The sequence below is a fragment of the Ranitomeya imitator genome, chromosome 4 (genome assembly GCF_032444005.1).
Source record: "Ranitomeya imitator isolate aRanImi1 chromosome 4, aRanImi1.pri, whole genome shotgun sequence".
NCBI classification, from domain to species: Eukaryota; Metazoa; Chordata; class Amphibia; order Anura; family Dendrobatidae; genus Ranitomeya; species Ranitomeya imitator.
In genome coordinates this window covers 568,703,052-568,717,437 of record NC_091285.1, presented here as the reverse complement: position 1 = coordinate 568,717,437, position 14,386 = coordinate 568,703,052, and the positions used below count along the sequence as shown (strand labels likewise).

The window sequence follows — 14,386 nt, the reverse complement described above, 5'->3', positions numbered from 1 at the left end:
CGTCAGGATTATTTCCTGACAAAATCCTGAGAATTCTGACAGAAATCTGCGTCTTTTATCGCGCGGTTTTCTCGCGGAATTTGCGCGTTTTTGCGCAGATTTTTTGCGGAATTTTTGCTGATTTTTTTTTTTTTCCTGAATGACCTTTTTGATAGCAAATCCGCAAAAAATCCGGAAAAAGAATGAGCATGTCCGGATTTTTTGCGGGATGCGTTTTTTTTGCGGGAAAAAAACGCTAACATCTGCACAAAAAATGCAGAATGCATTCTAAATGATAGGATGCATAATGTTAGCGGTTTTTTTACCGGATTTATAGCGTTTTTATGGCGAAAATCCGCAAAAAAACGCTAAAAATCCTGACGTGTGCACATACCCTGAAAATTGCAATTTTTTTAACATTTTTGTCAAATTTCTGATATTTTTTTTTATAAATAAACAAGACATATCGACCTAAATTTACCATTATCATAAAGTACAATGTGTCACGAAAAAAAATTTCTCCAAATCATTGGGATATGTTGGAAGCATTCCTGAGTTGTTACCACAAGTGACAATGGTCAGATTTTTAAAAATTTGGCCCCATCACTAAGGGGTAAATAATTTTGCATCGCAGGTAAATTTACGCTGTGTTTTTTTCTTCTTCAGCGTGTAAGTTTTCCAGGTTCCCCTCAGTTCTGCAGTGTGAGGCTAGCAGGGGCTGGTGCCGTGACAGCTACCTGTTGTGATGTGTGCATTATCGGCAGATATCGAGCGCCTTACCTTCGGCCAAAGGAAGGCAAATTAAAATAAACTTTATGACGATCTCTTATCGAAAGAGAATGTAATGCGCTGGAATTTCCAAGGCTAAAAACATCCTGCATCATCTGGTGCTGACTGAAGGGGAACCCAGGGAATATGACAGCCAGAAATAGTCCTTCATAGTACAGTGAGCACATCTATTTGGGTGGTTATTTTGAATGGCTGCTATATTTTACTCATTCATTGGATACTATATCTGCTACAGTAAAACTATAAACAGCATCCAGTTTAGAAGAAAAAAAAATTCCTATAGGATGCGTGCCAGCCCTCCTAATCTGAGGCGGGCCTCTGGCACGGACGTCTATTTACTGAACACACACGTGCCACTGGTGCACAAATAAAGGGTGGAAAAAACACTTAACTCACTGGTTCCTCCTCTAACACGCTACGTGAGCCAAGCAAATAAGCTATATATACACGGCAGGGACTATTTTTACTTCCATCTCATACTTTTTATTATCTATCCCGTTCTTTCTAATACATTACGAGGGAAGATAGATTGCAGCATGTCTAGAAAGCAGAAGAATAAGCATCAGATATTCGGCAGCGGATGCCTGGATTATATGTATTTATTTCTTTTATATCTACTATGGGAGCTACTCAAGTGCAAGCGCAGTCACAGAAGCCTTACTGGGATTCTCAGCTTTTGGGGTGGGTGAATAAATGTTAAAGATTAAAAAAAGTGGAATCTACTTCACATATATTATCACTTCCCTGACTCTCACCCCCATGCAAAATCCAACATATAAAAGTTTATCATTTCCAACAAGCCACATCTGCTGTAGAAATGGTGAAGACTGGCTTATTATTAATCGACAGCCTCGGTCAGATATCCTCCGCAGCACATGGATGAGATTTAGTGAGATCTCATTCACAACGCCAATAATTTATAACACTGCTGATTTTCCACCAGCAAAGTGGTAACACAACCCCAAAAATATATCCCTACGGTCACAAAATATGACTAAAATTTACCAGGATGACGTGCCGCGGTGCCAACAGCCACATTATGTGACTTGGGACTCACTCTACGTCACAGAGTTTGAGTTTTGCTTTGCTTTTTTGAGTTGGTAAAGAACATTCTTAGGATGTGAAAAACCTCTTTAAACTTTACTAAGACTTAATAGAGAGAGAACCATAAGCACAAATGTCTTTAAGAAAACATGCAGCATAACCCTGAGGGACTGTCCACATGGGACATGGTCATTATGGATTTTCAGCAGTGAATCTACAGTGGCAAAATGCACAGGAAAAAAAAAAAAAAAAGCTGGATCCTGACAGCTTTAGCACTTACACTCCTCCGACAAAATGACAACTTGTTTCACAAAAAAGCAAGCTCATCCTATGTCAACAACAATGTTATGGTTCTTACAAGAATAAGGCAGCCATCACACTAGCAGTATTTGGTCAGTATTTTACATCAGTATTTGTAGCCAAAACCAGGAGTGGGTGATAAATGCAGAAGTGGTGCATATGATTATATTATACTTTTCCTCTAATTGTTCCACTCCTGGTTTTGGCTACAAATACTGATGTAAAATACTGACCAAATACTGCTAGAGTGACGGCAGCCTAAGGGTACCGTCACACAGTGGCATTTTGATCGCTACGACGGCACGATTCGTGACGTTCCAGCGATATACTTACGATCTCGCAGTGTCTGACACGCTCCTGCGATCAGGGACCCCGCTGAGAATCGTACGTCGTAGCAGATCGTTTGAAACTTTCTTTCGTCGTCTAGTGTCCCGCTGTGGCGGCATGATCGCATGGTGTAACAAAGGTGTGCACGATATTGTATACGATGTGCGCATAGTAACCAACGGCTTCTACATCGCACATACGTCATGAAATTATCGCTCCAGCGTCGTACATTGCAAAGTGTGACAGCAGTCTATGACGCTGGAGCGATATTGTTACGATGCTGGAGCGTCACGGATCGTGCCGTCGTAGCGATCAAAATGCCACTGTGTGACGGTACCCTAAGAGGAAAAACGTTATTGCAAAAACAAACATTAGCTGTGGTGGGAAGGGTTAATGAAGGTAGCTGGGCTTAAAAACAAGAAAGCACATTACTTCTCAGTACCAAGCCTCAGTAAGATCGTTATAACCACAAAGCACCTTCGGATATGTATCCACATGTGTGTCCACATGTATGCGATTTGCATACTTCTCGCCACATACATACTAGACTCCTGGGCTTCTCCCAATCCTCTTCTGTGAGACTAGTCGGCATGTGATAAAGTGATTTTTGCACATATAATGCTTATTCGCCAGCTTCAATCTAGCTGTGTCATGTTTCATCCCGACATCTTTCCTCTCTTCCAGCTCTGTCATGTGACCTCTAGTCTGACTACCGGTCCAGTACATGCTCCCCAGTATAGACAGGAAGTCAGACTATGACAGGATGTAGACACCACCTATCACATCCTTTGTGGAAACTCTCAGACCCCTAGATGTACGAGACCAGTAATGTGGAAATCTGAGTGCACCCCCACTGTTTAAACATATGGAGAGAGAATATTACTAACTAACCAAAGAGCATGCACAGACTGGCCGTCCGATGGCTCTACAGTACAGGCCGCTCTTCTTGATGTCAGGAGAGGGCAGCTACACCAGGATTTCTACATAGGACACAACTTCCAGCAGCTCTTTCTGTGACAACGGCTTTAGCTGCAGCAGTTGTCTACTTGCTTTCCTTATTTTCCTGGGTAACGCTTTGGAACTACTCACTGGTTTTGTATCGGTATGTTCTCATAATATTACAATATTTGATGATCTCGTATTACAATATTTTTAGGCTACAATGGTCATCCAGGAGCCAATTAATAATAGGGCCACAGCCATATATACAGTACACGTGGTAGCCTTGATACTATACCATGACTACTGTGCTTCATGTAGACTAATCACTATGTGGCAGTCAGTGCTCGTCTTGCTCTTGATGTGATATTTTATTTATTATAAAGGTATTACTATTTTTTTATTTTTTTTATAACTGTAAATTTTTAATTAAAGTTTAAATATAAACAATTACAAACATCAATCCAGATAACGATACGGTAACATTCTAGACATCAGTTAAAATACAATGCCAAAATAGAAAAAAGACATTTGAGAGAGCTTCAAGTACAAAATACACCATAAGTAAGAATGATTGATTCCACTGCATGATAGATCAGACTTGTAATCCATTAGATGATGCCTAAACAAATATAAGAAGGAAAAGACATAGACAGGGAGGGATAAGGAGAAGGGAAGAGGCACTGAATTACAGTACTATTTCTAATACTCGCAAATATATCACTATACTACCATCCATCAATGTCATTGCATTTCAAATGCCCTCCTAGTCCACATCAAAGCAGGCAGTCAGGCTGTGTCCAGACTGGCATCACGGATTTCTATTACAACAAAGCCGCAACAATCACATGACCTCCAAGTATGGCCATAGAGTCTCCGTGCACATCACTTGTTTCACAGCATTTTACTAGTTAAAAAAATTAAAACAAACAAGTAGCCAGACTTTAAAGTGTATAACAAATTATTATAAAGTGTACATACAAAGGGGGGATATTCAGCCAAACCGGTGTGGAGAAAAAATGGGCTAGTTGCCCATTGCAACTAATCAAATTTAAATGTTGACATTTTACAGGGTCTCTGGGAAACAAAGTCCACATACACAACAGCCAGCTATTGGACAATCATTTGGCTGAAAGCGCTCTCGCCCGATTCCTCCATACACAGGGGCGCTCTCGCCCGATTCCTCCATACACAGGGGCGCTCTCGCCCGATTCCTCCATACACAGGGGCGCTCTCGCCCGATTCCTCCATACACAGGGGCGCTCTCGCCCGATTCCTCCATACACAGGGGCGCTCTCGCCCGATTCCTCCATTTACAGGTGCGCTCTTGCCAGATTCCTCCATATACAGGTGCGCTCTTGCCAGATTCCTCCATACACAGGGGCGCTCTCGCCAGATTCCTCCATACACAGGGGCGCTCTCGCCAGATTCCTCCATACACAGGGGCGCTCTCGCCCGATTCCTCCATACACAGGGGCGCTCTCGCCCGATTCCTCCATACACAGGGGCGCTCTCGCCCGATTCCTCCATACACAGGGGCGCTCTCGCCCGATTCCTCCATACACAGGGGCGCTCTTGCCCAATTTCTACAAATACAGGTGCGCTCGCAGCGCTCTCGCCTGATTTCTCCATATACAGGTGCGCTCACAGTGCTCTCGCCCGATTCCTCCATATACAGGTGCGCTCGCAGCTCTCTCGCCCGATTCCTCCATATACAGGTGCGCTCTTTTGTTGCTATTAAAGACTGCATGCGCTGCAGTTTTTTTCCCCATATGCTTCTCTATAGGACTACAAACATTAGAAAAGCAAAAAAAGAGAGGTCAATTCTTCAAGATCGGCATTCTGTACGCCAGCCTTGATCCAGAGCCCACTGAACTAAGACCAATGAGCCATTTAGTGAATGTGGTGCTTCTTTCAGCTGTCACATTTCTGAGTAACTTCATGTTGCGCAAAAAAACTTGCACCATTTCTAAATTTCACACAAGCAATTTTTGCAATTGAGTTTCATTAAAAAAAAATTGCACCATTTGGCTTTTGCAGGCTCACATTCAACTTTGATGTGGTCTGTGATTATAAATCAGTTGAGAGGAGATCAGCAAAAAGTTACAAACTCTCCTGTTAGAGAATCAGAGAGCGCTCACTCGGGGATCCGCAGCTAACATTCTGCACACCGCAATGAAGCTATTGAAGGCAAATGACGCAACATTTTTAATGAAAACTAAATGCAAGAATTAGATTTAGTCCAAAATGCATGTATTTAAGTAAAACAAAAATAATCATCCTCTCAATAGTGGACAACCCCTTTGAGTTATTTTAATTAAAATGTTTTAAGATAAATATTCCTAGATTTGGTTCTTAAAAAAATACAAACCTGAAAAATAATAAAATGTGCCATTACTGTCAATGTGTAGATCCAGCTCTGGACTCTGTTCACACCTGAGGTTGTGAGTTCTGCTTCCCTATCCATTTTAGGACACAAAAACTGAAACCAGCCAGAACCCACCATTATAATCAATGGGGCTCTGTGCTTGTGATAGAATAAGGCGAATGCCCAAGCCCACAACAATTACTTTAAACACCAAACTGATTACTACATGCAATATGAATGCTAATCATACACTTCGGAAGCTGTCATCTGAACACAGCAACGACTCCTGACTCCAAGCACGTGATACTTGGCCACGGTGAGTGGGCAATAAGCTGCTGCCAGACCCCCCAACAGTGGCTTTTGTCCCTTGAGAACAAAGGACCTGGCATGTTGAGGACCAAAATGGAAGAAGCTTAATTCCTAGGGCATTGACGGTTGTCAGTTCATCCCTATAGACACCTACCGAAGAGGCCTAAAAGTGATTATTACACTACTTTATTTATCACACAGCAGCTTTTTAGGAAATAGTGGAAAATGTTTATACCGATGTCCCAAAGTGGAGACATTTTCTCAGACAAGAAAATAACTTCCATAGGGCATTTTGACTATCCGATCACCAAACCACGACTATTATGCTGTCACCACAGGGTTAACCCACAAGCGTCATAATGGAAGCTTCTTCATTTGAGCCCAGCTATTAAATCTGTTTATCAAACGTGTTTACCCGCCGTTGTCCCCAAAGACGTGACTGTGGTAGTGATGGAGAGGAGAACATCTGGATGCACCTCTAGGTGACTACACAAGGTAGCATTGGGAGCACAGTCACCCAATTAAACAGTTTGTTTGGCGGGCACATTATTAATGAGACTCTGAATACCGCCGCGACTCAGACAGATGCTGCAAGAGCAAATGTGAGCCTGCATTAACCCTCTACTATCTGCACGAACGATGCACTTTTTTTGCAAACGCTTTTGATGATTCTGGCCTGAAATGTTAAAACATTTCCCAAAAAACATACTTGGTTACCAAGAGATGAACAACACAATAGCAAAATGTTCACAACACGTTGTTTGCCCGCTTTCAGGTTCAGCTCCTGAAATACACGTCAAGATGGAGGCTAACAAGATACTATTGTCCAGAACCCTATGGAGGACAATATTGTCCTGTTAGCCTCCAGTGGGCTATAACAAAAGAAGAAGGTATGCATTAATGGAATAGAGGACATTATTCCATACAGCAATATAAGAAAACAATACATACACATTATTTTACGTGGCAGCTTAGGGTGACGATTGCCACAGTATGGCATACCGGAATTTGGGAGCAAATTCATCAAGCAGAGGCCATAAACGGAATGCGATCAGGACCGGATAGGCTACTGATATTATGGAAAAGTACTGGAGATCGGAGTGGTGTATGATAGAAATCAGATTACATGGAGGCACATTCACAAGGTCTCCAGGGCGCATGTGTACAGCTGTATTGTGGACACGTAATATACCACCTACAGAAATGGAAAGGTCCTTACTGTATTTCTAGGAGTCTGTCATTTCACAGGGAGGCTTTTCTCATTGATTTATACAGAGTGCCGAAAAAAAAAAACCCAAAACAGTTGCATGTCCCATAATATGCCGAAATACCGAGGTATTCTGCCCTAGATGCAACGTGAAGCCATATGGAGGCGCATAGACTGCTTACAGCCTGGAACAGAACCGGCACAATAAATGCTTTGTACACAGCGACTGAATGACAAACTGAAAAAAGATCTGCAAAACAGTCGCCAGCAGTTGCTTCAACTTTCTAAGATTCTTTTAAAAGTGCAGATGGGGCTGGTTTGCCAATTTATTATTTTTTCCAACCAAAATAGAGCAACAATTTAGACATTTTCAGAAACTTCATAAATGCAATAGTATCCCATAGAAAATAAAAATATGATATACACTCACCTCCCGCACAGCGCTGTCATAACATTGTTACGTCACGTGAGCGCTGCGACCCATCAGCGGCCACTAACAGGCTGCAGAGCTCACACTTCCCTCGGAAGAATCTAAGGTGTCCAACGAAAGAGTGAGCGCCACAGGCCATTAGTGGCCAATGATAACGCTACACTGGCGCCGGGAGACCCTGCGCTGACATCAATAGAGTATATGGTATTTTCTTTTAGGGTGAAGAACATAGTATTTAAGAAGGGGTTGCCCAACTAGGAGACGACCCCTCGAATAGTACCGTAAATAAATGGCAAATACATAAGGACTAATTCAGTCGTCTGGTACACAAAAAATGAAAAAAAATATATAAAACTGCAGTGATAAAAATGGACAGCATGTGGATGGCAGCGTCTGGTATCAGGAATTTTCGTGGAGCCATAGACTTGTATAGGTAAATTTAATCAGGGACCTGGATCAAAAATGGACACGCGGTCAGTGAAAAACCCCAGATATGTGAACAGCTCCATATAGTATAATGGGTGGATGTTCTATGTGATAGACCACGCACGGGACTCACGGGTGTCTGAATGGGGCCATACGGGCATAAGCCGGACACAGACTGGATCTATCACGTGTCCCAGTGACATCGGTGCCGATCATACCCCTCACGTCCCAGACAAAACCTGCAACGCAGGAAGACACTTAAAGGGAACCTGTCACCCCGTTTTTTGAGATTGAGCTATAAATACTGTTAAATAGGGCCTGCGCTGTGTGTTCCTATAGTGTATGTAGTGTACCCCGATTCCCCACCTATGCTGAGAAATAACTTACCAAAGTCGCCGTTTTCGCCTGTCAATCAGGCTGGTCAGGTCGGGAGGGCGTGGTGACATCGCTGGTTCTTCCTCAGCTTTACGTTGGTGGCGTAGTGGCGAACAAGCAGCGCACGATCTGCGCTGTAATCCCTTGCATCGGTGGGGGCGGCCATCTTCCTGGGGCCGCGCGTGCGCAGATCGAGTGCTCTGCTGCACGGGGCTTCAGGAAAATGGCCGCGGGATGCCGCGCGTGCGCATTAGAGATCGCGGCGGCCATTTTCCCAAAGCCGAGTTTGCATCTCGGCTTTGGGAAAATGGCCGCCGCGATCTCTAATGCGCACGCGCGGCATCCCGCGGCCATTTTCCTGAAGCCCCGTACAGCAGAGCACTCGATCTGCGCACGCGCGGCCCCAGGAAGATGGCCGCCCCCACCGATGCAAGGGATTACAGCGCAGATCGCGCGCTGCTTGTTCACCACTACGCCACTACGCCACCAACGTAAAGCTGAGGAAGAACCAGCGATGTCACCACGCCCTCCCGACCTGACCAGCCTGATTGACAGGCGAAAACGGCGACTTTGGTAAGTTATTTCTCAGCATAGGTGGGGAATCGGGGTACACTACATACACTATAGGAACACACAGCGCAGGCCCTATTTAACAGTATTTTACCCTATTTTAGGGTATGTTCACACGTTCAGGATTTCCATCCTTTTTTTTTCAGGACAGTTTTTTTTAAAAACTGCAGCTCTTGGCAGAAAACGCAGGTCCTTTTTTTGTCCGTTTTTGATGCGTTTTTGATGCGTTTTTTGATGCGTTTTTTGATGCTTTTTTTATCCTTTTTTTACTGTGTGTTTCCTAGGAAGCTTTTTAGGGCTAAAATGGCTGAAAATACCTAACCCTACCCCTAACCCTACCCCTAACCCTACCCCTAACCCTACCCCTAACCCTAACCCTAACCCTAACCCTACCCCTAACCCTACCCCTATTCTAACCTTAGTGAAAAAAAAAAAAAAAATTCTTAATTTTTTTTATTGTCCCTACCAATGGGGGTGACAAAGTGGGGGGGTGTCATTTACTATTTTTTTATTTTGATCACTGAGATAGGTTATATCTCAGTGATCAAAATGCACTTTGGAGCGAATCTGCCGGCCGGCAGATTCGGCGGGCGCACTGCGCATGCGCCCGCCATTTTGCAAGATGGCGGCGCCCAGGGAGAAGACGGCCGGACGGACACCGGGACGCCGGGTAAGTATAAGGGGGGGAGATTAGGGCACGGGGGGGGGGCATCGGAGCACTGGGGGGGTGGCATCGGAGCACGGGGGGGGGGCATCGGAGCACAGGGGGGCGGGATCGGAGCACGGGGGGGGCAGCCACACTCCGCCCACGCACTTCCGCCCGCTCCCCCGCACTTCCTGCTGCAGCGGTTCTGCACATCAAATCGCAGTAAAACCCGCAGATATATTTTTGATCTGCGGGTTTTACTGCGATTTTGACCTCACAATGGAGGTCTATGGGTGCAGAACCGCTGCGGTTCAGGAAGAAGAATTGACATGCTCCTTCTTTTTTCCGGGAGCTATTCAGCGCGGCTTTTTTTTTACAATTTCCGGACCATGTGCACAGTGTGTCCTGTTTTCCATAGGGTACAGTGTACTGTACCCTGCATGGAAAACAGCTGCGGAACCGCAGCGGCAAAACCGCCGCGGTTCCGCGGTAAAAAACGCACTGTGTGAACATGGCCTTAACAGTATTTATAGCTCAATCTCAAAAAACGGGGTGACAGGTTCCCTTTAAAGATGGATCCAGCAATGTAACCACGCACGACGAGTGGTCTTATTTCCCTCTCGGACAAGTCCTCCTGAATGTTCTTAAAGGAACAATTATCATTAAGAGACGCCGTCTTTCAATTCAACACAATCGCAGTTAAAAGTCATGAGGGGGGGACGTCACGACAGGGACTGCAGCTCTAGTCCTGGGGGGATACAATCCCACAGACTGTCCGACACTCCTCCAGGAGTCAGTAAGAGCTGACAGGTATCAACACAACACCCTGAAAGTGACATTACCGACGTGTACGGTGCTACCAGCAGCCACGGGGGTCTTACGCTGACAGTGGGTGACGATGCGGACCCCAGAAACATTGTGGACCTCCACACCCGATGTCACGTCACGTCTCGTCCCAGCAGGCGGCGGAGCCATGCAGGCACAGTGTACACTGAGGAGGAACGTACTGCACAGCACAAAGTTGTATCTCACAGCAAGGTGTATCCGAGGGTATCTAATCTGCGCTGTCACAGCGAGGTGTATCCGAGGGTATCTAATCTGCGCTGTCACAGCGAGGTGTATCCGAGGGTATCTAATCTGCGCTGTCACAGCGAGGTGTATCCGAGGGTATCTAATCTCCGCTGTCACAGCGAGGTGTATCCGAGGGTATCTAATCTGCCCTGTCACAGCGAGGTGTATCCGAGGGTATCTAATCTCCGCTGTCACAGCGAGGTGTATCCGAGGGTATCTAATCTCCGCTGTCACAGCGAGGTGTATCCGAGGGTATCTAATCTCCGCTGTCACAGCGAGGTGTATCCGAGGGTATCTAATCTGCCCTGTCACAGCGAGGTGTATCCGAGGGTATCTAATCTCCGCTGTCACAGCGAGGTGTATCCGAGGGTATCTAATCTCCGCTGTCACAGCGAGGTGTATCCGAGGGTATCTAATCTCCGCTGTCACAGCGAGGTGTATCCGAGGGTATCTAATCTCCGCTGTCACAGCGAGGTGTATCCGAGGGTATCTAATCTCCGCTGTCACAGCGAGGTGTATCCGAGGGTATCTAATCTCCGCTGTCACAGCGAGGTGTATCCGAGGGTATCTAATCTGCCCTGTCACAGCGAGGTGTATCCGAGGGTATCTAATCTCCGCTGTCACAGCGAGGTGTATCCGAGGGTATCTAATCTCCGCTGTCACAGCGAGGTGTATCCGAGGGTATCTAATCTCCGCTGTCACAGCGAGGTGTATCCGAGGGTATCTAATCTCCGCTGTCACAGCGAGGTGTATCCGAGGGTATCTAATCTCCGCTGTCACAGCGAGGTGTATCCGAGGGTATCTAATCTGCGCTGTCACAGCAAGGTGTATCCGAGGGTATCTAATCTGCGCTGTCACAGCGAGGTGTATCCGAGGGTATCTAATCTCCGCTGTCACAGCCACCTATGTAGGTGACAGCTGAGCGGGCACAGGGGGCACCACATATGGGCAATAAAGTGTGGGAACCCACCACAGCAAGTTTCCTGCCCCTGGATGTTGGGGTCTGCTGCCATAACAGGTAACAGAATTACTTCCCCCAGTGAGCAGAAACTAGAGCTCCAGGCTACATAAACAAATGACAGCACCTGAGCAGCGGCCGACACTCCGCACTCACCAGGCTGCTGCTGCTGCTGTCACTGCCTCCGGCGCTGCTCCGGTCCTCCTCCGCTGGTACACACCCCGCACTGCCTCCGCACGGCCCTCACCTGCAGCGCTCGGCTCTCAGCGGACTCCTTTTCGGCCACTCTCACCACCACACTAGATAGTTTCTTCTTGGTGACACTCCGCCACAGCCGCTTCACCTCCTGGAACTCGGGGGTCTGAAGAGGGCGGATCACTCCGCGCCAAAGGCCCGGTTGATGACGTCACCAGCAGCCCAGAAGCCAGAGCTGGCAGAAGGGAGATCACGTCGTCCTGTCACAGTGCACGTCCCGTCTTTAGAAAGGCCACAGATAAACAACGCAGCCGTCACGGGATAAGGCGGGAGAGAAATGAGGTCGCTAGCCTTGACAGCTCGCACGTTGGATTCCTCTTGGCAACCGATTACGTCATCTGTCCCTTCGCCTCGGGCAATTGGCTCACACAAGTGACAGGAGACAAGAGGAGGGGCGGGTCTTAAACAGGGGAGTGATAGACGCGCAACTTAGCCAATCAGCATTCTGCGGAGGCGGGGATAAGCGAGCGCTTGTGGTGAATGTTGTTATCAGCTGTAGCTGAGGTGTGCGCGGGGCGTGTGCTGCTCCGGACCTTCACAACAACCGGCGGAGCGTGAGGGACCGGTGCAGGGGCGCACTGTGCGGAGCCCTAGGGCATAACATTGGGGAGATATAGCACAAATGGAAACCATGCCTAGTTGCCCCCTTCTCCAATTCAGTGACGCCCACTAGCTCCCTCTGTCCTGGGCCCTGGCTTCTGTCAGACATGGGGATCTCACATAGAAGAGGGGCTCTCTGCCTGTGGCCCCTTCCCTCTTGTGCCCTTGAGCAGCTGACAAGGTTGCAGCAATGTTCCCTCCTGGTTCAGAGTATTATGTGCCTCTTTGCCATACATCTGTATCCATCATCCATGGGATAGATCCCAAGCCTTGTCTGGTGCAGTGGTCTCCCGCTCAGGCTCGTCCGCTGGGATGACTGCTCAGCATAGACTCCGGGCCCAGCGCCTTGCTCAGGCTCGTCCGCTGGGATGACTGCTCAGCCTAGACTCCGGGCCCAGCGCCTTGCTCAGGCTCATCCCCTGGGATGACTGCTCAGCCTAGACTCCGGGCCCAGTACCTTGCTCAGGCTCATCCGCTGGGATGACTGCTCAGCATAGACTCCGGGCCCAGTACCTTGCTCAGGCTCGTCCGCTGGGATGACTGCTCAGCCTAGACTCCGGGCCCAGCGCCTTGCTCAGGCTCGTCCGCTGGGATGACTGCTCAGCCTAGACTCCGGGCCCAGCGCCTTGCTCAGGCTCATCCGCTGGGATGACTGCTCAGCATAGACTCCGGGCCCAGCGCCTTGCTCAGGCTCGTCCGCTGGGATAACTGCTCAGCATAGACTCCGGGCCCAGTACCTTGCTCAGGCTCTTCCGCTGGGATGACTGCTCAGCCTAGACTCCGGGCCCAGCGCCTTGCTCAGGCTCATCCCCTGGGATGACTGCTCAGCATAGACTCCGGGCCCAGCGCCTTGCTCAGGCTCATCCGCTGGGATGACTGCTCAGCATAGACTCCGGGCCCAGCGCCTTGCTCAGGCTCGTCCGCTGGGATGACTGCTCAGCCTAGACTCCGGGCCCAGCACCTTGCTCAGGCTCAACCGCTGGGATGACTGCTCAGCCTAGACTCTGGGCCCAGCGCCTTGCTCAGGCTCATCCGCTGGGATGACTGCTCAGCCTAGACTCCGGGTCCAGCGCCTTGCTCAGGCTCGTCCGCTGGGATAACTGCTCAGCATAGACTCCGGGCCCAGTACCTTGCTCAGGCTCATCCGCTGGGATGACTGCTCAGCCTAGACTCCGGGCCCAGCGCCTTGCTCAGGCTCATCCGCTGGGATGACTGCTCAGCCTAGACTCCGGGTCCAGCGCCTTGCTCAGGCTCGTCCGCTGGGATAACTGCTCAGCATAGACTCCGGGCCCAGCGCCTTGCTCCAGCTCGTCCTCTGGGATGACTGCTCAGCACAGACTCCGGGCCCAGCGCCTTGCCCAGGCTCGTGCTGTATGTGTGGTTACTGCTGGCTCTCCAGCTAAGCCTATGGTGACTACTGATTTACACGTGCAGCGTTGTGCTCTGGAGCCTAAGTCTGGATTTCATCCTGCAGCAAAATCCGTAACGTGTGCACATATCCTAATTTCCCTTTTGTCAGGCAGGGCGTTGGAGTGGGCTACGCCATTATGAGGATGAGATCACCTGATCCTTAACGCCTCTTGTTTTCTCGGTGCCCTGAAAGAGGTTTTTTTGGGCCACAAGTTACTCATGATACCACACTCCTCCTGGCTTCGTATCCTGGCTACCAAGTTGGAGTGGCCTGATAAGGTCCTAATACCTATCTTCTGGAAGGGAATAGCAGAGCATGTCAGGGATGATTTGGCCACTAGGGAGATTCCGACTACCCTGGAGGAGTTAATATCAGTGGCCAC

The 14,386-nt window shown here is 48.0% G+C and overlaps 1 protein-coding gene across 8 annotated transcripts in view; it reads right to left on the bottom strand.

The window, feature by feature from the left end:
* MEF2A (myocyte enhancer factor 2A) overlaps positions 1-12,346 on the bottom strand; it is a 205,963-nt gene extending 193,617 nt beyond the window's left edge. For 5 of the 8 annotated variants that reach the window (XR_011320817.1, XM_069766297.1, XM_069766298.1 and 2 more), the window contains exon 1: positions 11,895-12,332. The gene's annotated coding sequence lies outside the window, so the exon portion shown is untranslated. Of the gene's footprint in view, positions 1-11,894 lie in introns of all 8 variants that reach the window. The other 3 variants (XM_069766296.1, XM_069766299.1, XM_069766294.1) reach the window with 3 other exon arrangements.
* Positions 12,347-14,386: the final 2,040 nt, after the last annotated feature.